Source organism: Pholis gunnellus (assembly GCF_910591455.1).
Source record: "Pholis gunnellus genome assembly, chromosome: 13".
NCBI classification, from domain to species: domain Eukaryota; kingdom Metazoa; phylum Chordata; class Actinopteri; order Perciformes; family Pholidae; genus Pholis; species Pholis gunnellus.
Genome location: NC_136540.1, coordinates 4,179,576 through 4,192,676, shown reverse-complemented (window position 1 = coordinate 4,192,676; position 13,101 = coordinate 4,179,576). Strand labels below are relative to the sequence as shown.

Sequence of the window (13,101 nt, the reverse complement as noted above, 5' to 3'; positions counted from 1 at the left end):
GATTGATTAGAAGAGGGCGGAGCTTTGAACACAGATGGAGGAGAGTCAGTTCACTACCGATGGCCTCCATTTCACACCATCTCACAATTATGAATTTGAGTTCTGGTTCATTGCAGCCTGGTCCGTAAACAATGTAAACATGAGTTTATGGTCTCAATCTCCCCAACTCCTAAACTTAACTTGTGTCCTAATGTCTCATTATGAGGAGGGTTTGCTTCACTGACGAGGCAGAGACATCATTAGACCAGTCAGGAGGTTTCCTCTCCTTTAGAGGACGTAGAGAAGGAATCGAATCAAGGAACCGAGTGAAATGGAAAGAATGAGGGAGGAATTGATGATAAAGGGGGATCTGTAGATGGAGTGAAGGAGATCAATTGATGGAGAGATGTATGGAGGGGCGTTACAGGAGGGTGAGGAGGTGAGTGGATGGTTAGTGATGAAGGTCAGGAGCATCTTTTGAATCCAGAAAAGTGGTAATTTGTGATCTCTTGATGCAGTTTAACTTCCTGTTGGTGAAGCAGCTTCCTTCTTCTTCTTCTTCTTCTTCTTCTTCTTCTTCTTCCAAACAAACCACAATCATTTTTCCCAGGAAAGAAAGACCTCGCATTGACCGGTTATTTCAGAATAAAAAGCTTTTTATTTAATCGGTCAATTATCTTCTTTTCTTTGCCTCGAACACTTTCCGAAAGAGGAAGAGGAAACATTTAACAGAATTGACGAGCTAAAAACTAAAGAATGTTTGGAATTCTTGCTTCATAAATGATTAATCCACGAGATTATGATTTTCATGTTTGCACATCAGCGGCATCAGCAGCTGTTTGACAGCAGGTTCAGTGGTTCTTCAGACCAGGAGGGAACCTCTAGAAAGGGTCTTTGTGAAAGAGGGAACCCCCTCATGGATAGGAGGGAACAGAAAGCGACTGCTTAGAAAACGATCTAATAAGACGTAGAGAGTCAGAAAAACACACTTAGCGAAACAGACTCTTAATTTGCTCTCAAGGCGCGCTGACATTTGCGGGTTCTGCATGTGAAGCAGCGAATGTGACCTTTTTGTTTGTTTTAATCCTGAGTGACTCTCGGGGAGAGTATCGGCGAAACGAGCCCCGTGAAACGAATAGTGAAGGGGTCAGAGGTCACAGCAGAGAGACATCCTTCCTCTTAAGATAGAAACTCCTGCTAGGGTTACCCTGCCAGGGTTTTATCTCTCAGGATCAAATTATTTCAGGCCCGATGTCGGCTTATAAATGAAGCTTTCTTTTCCCTTATGATTCACAGAGCTCTAATCTTTCAGTCAACTCTTCTTCTGTTACATTTGGCTTTTCACTCTCTCGGATTTACTTTCCTCGGAGGATTTGAGTCGTGTAAACAAACATTAACAAGCGTGCAGTTCAAGCCTATAAAATAACTGAAAGACTTTAACTTTGCAGTTATCAAGTCCCACCTGCTCCATAAACTCATTGTCTTTCATGCATGTTAAGTGTTAGTCCGCCTCCTGCATACTGTCTGTGTCCGTCATGTCTTTGCTGGATGGTTCCAGTCTGTGTTTAGCAGATGAATTCTTTTTCTCATAGAAATTTGCAGCATTCACAGCTGCATTCTGGTACATCTTTTTGAGCTGTTTTAGTTCGATAAATCTCACATTGCCCAAAAACTCTTTTAATACGTGACATTACATATTTGTCCACTGTGGCCGACAGAAAGTGCACCTTGCCACATGAATACATATTGAAAGGTTTGTCTTAATAATGACAGATCATCAGATCATAGTTGGATCAAATCTAGATCTTTTTTTTTTTCAACCTCGCTGTAGTTTTGTCTTTGTCCTGAATTAAGAGACCTGCTAATCACTGTGATAAAGATACACGGCGTTGGTCCTTTTCAACTACTTTGTCTACATTTTAATTGTGGATTATATGTTTTGGAATACAAATGATCTGTCATTAGGTGATTATTTGGCCCGCCTTTTGTCTACCTAAAGGGCAGATCATGTTCCCAAAGACGTACTTAGTGATGCTTGTTTAGCTGGTTGTCCTCGTGGCTATTAGAGGAGACAAAAAGGATTATCGGTGGCTAGACTTTCTGGATGCTGATTAAATATAATCACAAGTAATAAAAACTTCAGGAGTGTTTTCCATGTCGCCGTGGCAGGTCGGCGGCGCGGGCATGTTGCTACACCTTTTTTGACATTTCTAGCTTCTCTGCGGAGTTGATGGGTAGGTCCATGCAGCCTGTCATGATCGGAGAGCGTATAGAATAAAGGGCGTGAGCGGTAATGATAAGGTGAGGCCCGTCGGAGTCACAGGCACACTGCAGCAGCACTTAACCCAGCCTAGATACAACAGGAAGGAGGGAAGGGTGTTGTCGGCTGGATGGGTGGAGGAAGCTGTGGGAAGATAGGGAGGGAAAACATTTCTGTGGAGAGGAGACAAATGAGAAAAGAGAGATCGAAGAGAAGGTGGAGAAAGAGGTGGAGAGGGTGTGGACGGTCAGATAAGGAAAGGCTGCACTGCAGGATTATGACTGACATCCATTTTGTCCTCCTCTGTGCTGCCTTCAGTGTGTTGTTGTTGTTCATAATGTTGTCCCAGTTGGTTTTGTTCAGACAGCAGCGAGGAGACGCTAACGGAGGCTAGCTGCTGCCATTGGTTTTCATTAGGAGAGCTAACAGGGCTAACACCCTTTTTAAATGAAACTGAAAGGGAGGTGGAGAGTTGTTTTTTTCTGCGGCCACACAATCAATGGGAAAGGTCAACGGAGTTTATTGTTTTTTTGGGATATTGGCTCGGCAACGAGAACTCACGAACTCCAAAATCCAAACCAGTAGATGATTTATTGCTCTGCGTCATGATAACGATACACTTTGTAGAGGGGAGAACAGTTTATTTTATTTCTATAAGCAAATTGCAAGTGATTTAAGTGTTTGCTCTATATATTCATAATTAATCCAAGTCTGGAACTGTTTTAGGTAAATAGCTCAACAGGTCAGGGGGCCACAGCCTCTGTTTGAAGTTACTGTCAACTTTTCTTTTTCACAAAGAGACGCAAAACTACATCATCTTTATGTATCAGTTGACTGATACATCGGAGTTGACTACATACGGACACACATTCAAGTATTTATTGTTTCAATTAAGAGATATACAATGTCTTTTTATAGCAGCTGAAGTCTCAGACGTATAACTTAAAATCTCTGAGAATATTCATGTTTTCTTCTCATAAAGTATGTTATAAATGACTGCAACTTTCTGCACAACTGCAAGTCTTAAACTAATTCTCTGATTCCTCAATGAACACATTATATGCAACATTTTGTGCCTCAAAAATGCCAGTTCATGACAATACTGTATCTAAAACACCTTCAGTTATTTGCTATGTGATTTATTTTCATTGATCGTCCCCGTTGATCATTTATTTAGCTGGACAGAAGAACTGACTGTCAGATAATAATGAGCATAAAGTGCGACATCACGCTGAAGTGGTGGTCAGAGAACACCTGCTGATAGAAAATAGGCTAAAAAGAAGAAAAAAAAACAGATCTTATATTTCAGAGAAAAGGCAGAATTATGTCAGCGTGTTCTCATGAGGGGCTGGGGAGTTGGGGGAGGGGTCGGGTAGAGCCCTGTGTGTGTGTGTGTGTGTGTGCTGTGTTGTGTTGTGGCATGGTTTGGGTTAGTGAAGGGTGGGGGCTGGGTGGAGTACTATTGCGTAAGGGATCATTAAGCAGAGGGTGTGTGTGTGTGTGTGTGTGGACCACACCTCTGTGGCTGAGGGGTGTGGAGTTTCCTGTCCAGAGATACAGTCTCCAGGAAGCTGGTCCTCAGCGGGCCGACAGCGTCCTCAACGTTTACTCGATATTAGCACCTTTTCTGTTTCTGAGTTCTTTGCATCGTCACAAACGAAAACGCTGACACGACTAAAGTGAAAATATAAAACAAAGAAACAGTAGGCCAGACACTAACTATCGATTTATTTGCCTTTTAAGTAGATAGATTGTTTTTGTGTTGATTGAATGAGTGATTAACCGACTAATTATTTTGTACAAACTTTTATGCTTGTTTTCTGACAACTTTGGACAACAGTTGGTTTTCCTGTTTGAGTTTTGCAATATGGCATAAATCTCGAGTGTTCTAGCCGTCAACCCGACACTATCGTGGTAATATCGTTATCAAGGTACTTGGTCAAAAATATCGTGATATTTGATTTTCTCCATATCGCCCAGCACTAGTGTTCTCATATGAACACCACAGTCACGCTACCGGTTCATGATTTTAATCATAATCAACAATGTTTGTCTCCGTTACTTGAATTTGTTTGGCAATCTTTGGCGTCTTCCCTTCACCGACAGATGTTCTTGAATGTCGTCATCTTGTAAATGACTCTTCTTCTTCACCCTTCAGTCTTTGTTTACTTCCAGTTTTTCGCCAGCTGCACGATAGAGACTACATCAACACGCCCACTCGCTCACAATCGGACATTACAAGAAGTCGGTTTAATGTCCGTCCCTAACGATCGGGATGATTGCGTTCTCCTCGAGGTAACGTCGGGTTGCAGCGCATGTGCTTACGGGTTTCATGACAATCACACGTACACGTCTGGTACCCTGATGAGGTGTTCAAGAGCAGCTTGGCAGGTCGGTTTTTTGAGAAGTTGAGGACAGGTGGAGAACGAAAAAGGCTTTTTTAGCAAAATACTTCCTGTCTTTCTTCAATATCTCTTGTTTTACACACCTTTATTTCATCTCATCTCTCCATCGCTCTTCTGCTTTCTCTTTCAAACTCTCACATTTGTGTCTCTCTCTCTCTCTCTCTCAAACTCTCACACTTGTCTGTCTCTCTCTCTCTCTCTCCCCTCTCTCTCCCCCCCCTCCCCCCTCTCTGTCTCTCTTTCTCTCCCCCCCTCTCTCCCCTTCTCCCCCCCCCCTCTCTCTCTCTCTCTCCCCCTCGCTCTCTGTGTCTCTGTCTCTCTCTCTCTTTCTCCCCTCTCTCTCTCTCTCTCTCTCCCTCTCTCTCGCCCTAATAGGATATGTCGAGGGAGGCTCTGCTTCCGCTCGCCCCGTCACCATGGCAACCGCGGCTCTGGCGGGAGTTGCCGAAAAGACTGTGTAGCCTGACCCCTCCCCTCCTCCCCTCCCTCCTTCCTCACTCCTCTTCCTCCTCCACCTTTCCAAACCAGCCTCTCTCTCTCTCTCCCCCCCTCTCTCTCTCTCTTTCTAACTCGCTGCTTCAGCCAAAGGCGAACGCATACACACACACACACACACACACACACACACACACACACACACACACACACACACACACACACACACACACTGAATACCTGCCAGCACAACACAGTGAATAGGCCTGTAATCTCTCTCTCTCTCTCTCTCTCTCTCTCTCTCTCGTATATACACACAAATACACAATGAGGCCCATGTGCAAGTGTGTGTGTGTGTGTGTGTGTGTGTGTGTCACTGATGTATGCACATAAACAAGTCAGTTGTCCTCCAGTAAACAGGAGCACTCATGCACAAAGACAGGCCACAGCACACACACACACACACATTCACACTCATATACACACACTCTATTACTCTCCGTGTGTGTGTGTGTGTGTATGTGAGAGAGAGAGAGAGAGAGAGCATGAGACATGAGAGGTTAGAGGCCTATTTGCTGTGCTTTTGCCAGGAGGGCTTTGCTAGCATGAGTGTGAGTCAGTGTGTGTGTGTGGTGTGTGTTGAGCATTGAATCCATTCAAAGGACAGCACATTCACAATTTTCGGATGCAGAGAGAGATGTGTGTGTGTTTGGGGGGGGTGTAGATGAATGCAGTGCAGATACTGGACTGATGCAGCTCCCTCTGCTGGTGCAACATGATGATGTCATTGTTGGCACCCACTTCCTGCAGAGTGGAGCTTCCAGGAAGCTAAAAAAAAAAAAAAAAGAACAGCAGCTCTGATTGGGACAGGAAGCAGAAAGGACTCTGTCTGTGTTCAAAGTGACAAACTAACGTCCCGCGTACCGTAAATGAACCATTAAGTAGGATTTTTCGTGCAGTGTGCTCAAGCGATTGGACGATCATCAGGCGTTGTTTGGTGAAGTGACCACATTTTGGGGAATCTGTGTTCACCACCACTGGACTGTTTGTAGCGCCCATTTCAAAACTCAAAAGAATCGACTCAAGTTCTGCAAAGTTCGGTCGGGATCACAACCGTTTCAGTTTAACCAGTGGCCGTGTTATCTGTGGTCGCTCAAAGTAATTTACGGTCGGCTTAGATAATAAACACAGATGAGTCTGTATTTATAATTGATTGAAGGCTTTTACGAGGACTCCTACATCTTCTGTTGGTGTTCTACTGTAACTACCAGCAACCAGGACACATCCTTCTAAGAGTCACCAGATAACACGGTCACCGGTTTAACCGAAACACTGGGTACGGCTGGGAGCTGTTAAACATGATGACTACCACTGGACTGTTTTAAAAGTGAATGAAGTCAAAGCTCTGAGACTCTGTCATGGTGTTTGATGTTCTGAACATGAACACAGATAGTTGGATCATCTCGTTACACTTTAGGTTTCTCCCCCAAATACGTGTTTGAATGTACCATCACCATCGTGAATGAATTCATCACGCTTTCAACGAAAAGATTCTCCTCGTTTTTTTCTGCGTTTAAGAAAAGTCCAGCAACACGTGTCAACTTCCTCTCGCTACATTCATACGGTCTTTTCAAAATAAACTTCTGTCTTCACATGAAACTCAGTTAGTTTTAGGCAACAAAACTACTTGGTTAAGTTTAGGAAAAGATCATTGTTTTGGGTTAAAATAACTACGGAAGTGGCGTCACTGAAGTACGCAAGTTAGGTGACAAAAACCTCAACTTCTTGTTTCACACGAGGAACGAAAAGCGGTCTTCTGCCTGAACGTTTCTGTGGGTATAGCAACTGGATGAGGCCAACCTGAACCACATTCATACTTTTATTATTTCAAAGCCATTAAATTGTAGCTTCCTCATCAAAACTCTTCCTGTTAACAAGTCATTTAGTCTGTTCAGCTCCAGGATGTTGTTAAACCGAGTGTGGAGAGATAAATCCACCTGCTTCCAACACAAACACAGTGTTTCCTGAGGGGCCGCGGGCGCCAACGCCGTCTGCAACGAACCTCAGTGGTGTTGAAAGTTTCACTGCCAGGACGGCTGAGCTCAGAGCTTTTTATTTTTTTAAATGATTTTGAAACAATAGACGGGTCAATTGATTCTTTATCGGTGTTTTTTGTTTTTCATTCTATTTTAAAGAATTACATCAGTTGGGATTTTGTGAAAGGCTTTCCTCTCTGAAATGTTATTTTTTGGCGTGACTCCCTTTCTCCCCCTTTGTCTCCCTTTCACCTTCGTTTCACTGCTGGATGCAACAGGTTCAGGCACATTCTTATCGGGAAGGAAATAAATCATAAGTTCTTCGGAAGTTCTTCGGAAGTCCAACAATACATAGACAGCATAATCCTCAAAATACACGAATGAGATATAATGGTGCCAATTCAACACCTTTTAAAGCTTCTTCACAGGAGGATCTTGTTTGTGTGTCTTCTGTCAGTAATGAGGACATGTTTTATTTGGGCGTTACAGCACAGACAGGTTTTAAACAAGTCCAGTTATGGAAACCACTTGTGGTGAAACAAAGGTGAACAGTAACATGTTCCAAATCCACATGAAAGTAAAGACTAAAGCAAAGTGCTTATTGTACTGTACGTAGCCTAAAGTGAGGAACTGTGACACCTCCTTATTTCTTTCTCAATGGGCTTTATCTCTATTGTTATGGTCTTTCTTCTGAGGCACTTTTGTTTGTCTGACAGCTAATCCTGACGCCTATAATTGTGTTTTTACACATCAGACTATTTTTGATGGGAGCTCCTTCTAGCGGGAGGATATTTGCCGTTTTTTTAAACTGTTTGCGTCCGACCGCGTACAGGTGAGAAAATGATCCAAGGAGCCCCTCGTCATCGTTACACCGATTAAAGCTAGGGTTTGTTAAATTTTTGGAAATTCTCACTTCCTCCCGGCAGCAGGCGATAAATCAAATCCTCTGACACAAAAAAAGGAAAAACATCTGGTGTCTGCGGTGGTTGCAGGACTGTAATGAGCTAATTAGCATTTTGGAGCTCACTCTGCATTACTGGTCGTGGTTTTTAGGTTGGATCGTTGTTTTAATCTGCCGTACTTTTGCTAAATTCATAACATTACCAACCCTAGTTTTTAGCTCTTTTTGTTCTATTGGATGTCATTTCATCGTGATAAACAGAAACACACTAATACCACTTTTGTTTTACTTTGTGAGCCGATGTCGCTTCAGCTTGGCTAGCTTCATGGCTTCGTTAGCCTCGGTAGCGGCATATAATATCATCATATTCTGTCAATTTAGCCAGTTTGGGCAGTTGACCGTGTGAACATGAACATTTCTCCATGTTTGACAGCTAGCTAGATGGCTAATAAGCCGAGCTAAGCAGTAACCGATTCATGACAGATTTAACACATTAATCACAAGGCGAATAGACATTATGTTGTTTGCTACAGATGCATAATTAGACCTCCAGGATTCCTCCGTTCACCTCCATCTATTTCATACTCAGATCTTATATTAACCTCTGAACCACAGAGCGGAAATATCGAATGTTTAACAGCAGTGTGTGAGTCTTAAGGTGGATTTGTCTTTTAATTGGGGGAAGTTATATGTTCATGCAAAGTGCTGCACAGCTGTAGATAAAACTCTGTTTGCTTTTTGGTTAGAGCGAGGGTGTGGGTGTGTGTGTGTGTGTGTGTGGGGGGGGGTGAACAAGCGCCAAGCGCCCAGGAAACCTACACTGGTGACTGCTATTAGGTAACATTAGGCTGAGAGTCAGGTGGCTGAACCCGAGAGAGACGGACAGGACGGGGACAGTTTGGGGTTTCCTTCGGTGGGTCAGGCTCTAAGGGGTGGAGCTGAGTGTGTGTGTGTGTGTGTGTGTGTGTGTGTGTGTGTGTGTGTGTGTGTGTGTGTGTGTGTGTGTGTCTGTGTGCTGGGCGGGGCTGCGTGCTTCTCAGTTAACATCTCCCCCAGCTGTTGTTTTTGCCCTCTGTCTTCATTATATCGTCCATGTCGGCCTTCACACTCCTACACGTGGGATGTTAGTCCATTAAGAACATGCACATACAAATCCAGCACTCATGTTTCTCCCCCCAAATAAACAAACAAACAACAGAATGAAGAAGCATTGATCACAGATGACATTGACAGATACACACTCCCAGCTAGTTAATACCAAAGGTGCCTCTCTGTTCCGTTCTTTTGATCCTTCTCTTCACCTCCCACTGTATCCTTCTCTTCTTTCATCCTTCCTTCCAGCAGTTCATGAAATAGTCACGAAATGTAATCTATTAGTTTTGTGTACATGGACACGTATTGTCCGTTTCTTTTCATGTCACTCAGGATGAAAATGATGCCAATGGAAAGTCAAGTAGGACCCTTATTCGTGGTGGACACAGATTAAATGCATCCATGTGACTCAGCAACAGTCAGAGCACGTGACGTACTTTATAATATCCAAAAAGACGACTGTTGGTGGGCGGGAGGGGAGGTGGACGGGTCCAACAAACAGGTTTTGTGGCCTAAACTAACTGATCGTGGTTTCGCGAGCTAACTGTACGTAGATATTTAAGGCCATGTTTTGTTATGTTTTTCCTGAACCTTAGTCAGTGGTTTTGTTGCCTAAACCCAACTTTCATTTAGTTTTTAATATAAAGTCATTCCTATAGAAAAGTGACACCGACTGAAAGCTTGTCAGGCTTTGGTGGAATCCAGTGTTTTTAGTCTTCTGTGTGTTGAGGCCATGTGGAGGTGCAGCAACGGTTGCGTTACCAAACCTGTTGCTGGTTTCCTCTGGCACCATCTGGTCAGTCACTCTAACCTCTTCTCCCCCAAATGCCCAGGAACTAAAAGTCAGTTTTGCATGCATTCTGTTTGGAGGAGTATTTGACTGATAACGGGTTAAAAAGGCTTTTTTCATCCGTGTGATATTTGCACGTTTTCTGTCCATTCATGCAAAGGTTGAAAAGGCTACCGAGGCTTCTTAACACTCTGCTTTACTCCTCGTCTTGATATTCGCAGCGGTGCTTCTTTGCATTGTGTGTGATGCTGTAGATTACGTGGCAGTGATCAGAGCTCCTGTTTGTCATTGATGTTGAACACAGCAGTAGAAAGTCCTTCCTCAGGAGGAGGAGGAGGAGGAGGAGGGACTCTCTGTGAGGCAGAACTACAGCCCATAAACTGAAACTGAACCTGGTTGTGGTTTGTGTAGATAACGTAATAAGTGATCTATTGTATCAACTGTAGAGACATGTGACGTCTGTTTTTAAGGGCGATCTCTGAGAAAGCAGAGTGTAACACAATATGGAAGAGTTGTATCTTGTATGAGATTTCTCATAAAGTTACCTAAAGTCCGTTCTCTACACTGGCTCCCTGTAACGGCTCGCTTCCAGTTTCAGACTCTGGTGCTAGCCTACAGGGCAGTGAAAGGAACAGCTCCTTCCTATCTCCAGGCCATGGTCAAGCCCTACACCCCCGCCCGACCACTTGGCTCTGCTGCCTCGGGGCGATTGGTTGCCCCGTCGCTCAGAGGTCCCTGCGGCCGATCGACCCGGTCACGGCTGTTTTCTGTCCTGGCCCCACAATGGTGGAGTCGCTGCCCATCTTTCATCAGGCTGAAAACTCACCTCTTCAAGAAGTGCTACCCTGAGCCTTCCACTCAGCACTGATTGTATTCATACTAGTTTGTTGCTCTTATTGTATTCATACTAGTGTGTTGCTCTTATTGTATTCATACTAGTTTGTTGCTCTTATTGTATTAGTTTGTTTCTGTACGTTTGCTCTGGTTTATGCTCTTAGATGCTTGGTTGAAAAAAGGAGATGCACTTATGACTTCTGGTGACGAGTAGTTCTCTTGAATACCGATGTTGAATACACTTATTGTAAGTCGCTTTGGATAAAAGCATCTGCTAAATGACTGTAATGTAAAGTTACCATTAGATAATGCCTCATTTGCATATTCAAACATAACATTTCAGAAAACTTGTAATACAAAAACTAATTGTCTTGATAGAAGTATTCAACTGGCAAATGGCGCCGGAACCGGGAATCGAACCGCCGATCCTCTGATTGAAGGTCAGCCCGGCTATCCACTTAACATATATATATATATATATATATATATATATATATATATATATATATATATGTTATGCATTACTTCTGTTGAATCCCTCCTCCGCACTCATTTCATTCCCATCTTTCTCGCAGTCACAGCCGCTCGCCGCTTCCATTCAAGTTAGAGATCACATGAATTAATTGCGAGGCGAAGACTGGGTGACCCATTTAATGATGGTAGCAGTTGAACTGAGAGGGGGGGGGGCGTCTGTAGCTCGGCAAGTTTTTTTTCTTCTCTTCGTGTTGCATCCAGACACGTTGACTTTATTGTTTGACGGTGTCCTGGCAGATTGTTGTGGTTCCTTCAGTTATTTCATGGCCCCCTTTTGTCCCTCGACTCACGTTAAATGCAAATGAGGGTAAAGTGAAAAGGTGAGGATGTACTTTCAAGTGAAGTTTAGTTTCTGGCCTTTTGTGTGGAGACGACACGGAGACAGAGAGTCTTTGTGTTCACATTGAAATCAGGATTGGTGAAAGAGAAAGAGCTCCATTGTTGCTGATCACAAAACACGCTTTGGTCAATCTTAAAGCTCATCGATTTTCAGATTTGGACTCTTTTTTTCTTTTGGTCTCAAACACTTTAAGGAAAAACTCTACAGGCAAAGACTGGTTTTCATGCACTGACAATTTACTTCATTGTAGATTTCTTTCTTTACATAATGCCTCATTTGCATATTTAAACATGTCATTTCAGAAAAACACAAAAAATAGTTGTGTCAGTAATGAACTGGTGAAGTTTCATGGTGATATCTATTAGTGAAATGTTTTTATCATATTCTGAAGTGTCGAGGAAAGTTTAGTTTTTAATTCCTCTTTAATCAGAAAGTTTCCCTTTTCCTCATTCTGTCTCTCAGATCACAGCTTTTTTACATCTTTCTCCTCTTTTGGGGATTTTTTGCAACGAGTTGTGGGTCTAATCTGAGAGAGACAGAGAGAGAGAGAGAGAGAGAGAGAGAGAAAGAGGGAGGAAAAAACAGGAGAGGGAGTGGGTGGAAAACGAAAAGCCGACGAGGGACGAGAGGGCGAGGTGGGAAGACACAAGGGTGTGGCTGATGTGAGGAGCGAGAGATGCTGGAGGGGGGGGCGGGGAGAAAAGGTGAGAAAGGGTTGTTACGAGAGAGAGAGAGAGGAAGAGGAGGGTGATGGAAAGATGAACGGACTGGGTGGGGAAGGAGTGGAAAAACATGGAGTCAGCTGATAGCTCCCAGTTTCCATGGCAACGCTAGGCCTTTCCCACCCACTCTCTCTCTCTCCCCTCATCCGCTCCCTCACTTCTTTCACACTTCATTTTTTTTGGTGGCTGTCTCTATAATCACGTTACGGCCTTGCTCCCTTTTTTACGCCTGCTGATCCTCCTTTCCTCGTCTCCTCCCTCCCTCTCTCTCTCTCTCCCCCCTTTCCCTCACCCATTTGTCGAGCTTCTTAAAATTCCTCCTCACCGAGTCCTGCATGTTTGTTTGCTCTGTGTCGTCTCTCCTTTCCTTTCCTTTAACTCCTCCTTACCTCGACCCAGTGTGGTGCAGGTTGTTTCTATTGGTGTTTTTCTTTATGTGCTCTCAAAGATAAGTTACAGTAGAAGCTGCAGGTCGGGGAGTTCCTGGACATGAGAAGTGTCAGAATAACGAGACCTCGACAACTAAGGTGGTCCGTCTCCTAATCAGTCCCCCTAAAAACATGCACATCCTGCTTTAAGCTGCTGATTTGCATGTATAACGATTGCAGACTGGTGTTTACCAACCTTTATATTTGCACACAGCCGGGCCTCCAGCTGAACTGTGTGACCCGATAAAAGGGCGTAGCGGAGCCTCCCTCCCTCCTCACCCAGAGCTGGATGGACTCCAACTCCTGGACCTCCCTCTCTCACTCCATTTCTACCGTCTCTCTTTC

At 43.8% G+C, this 13,101-nt stretch overlaps 1 protein-coding gene across 2 annotated transcripts in view; it reads left to right on the top strand.

Annotated features, from left to right (window-relative positions):
• klf8 (Kruppel like factor 8) overlaps positions 1-13,101 on the top strand; it is a 54,271-nt gene that overhangs the window by 27,805 nt on the left and 13,365 nt on the right. The window lies entirely within an intron of this gene.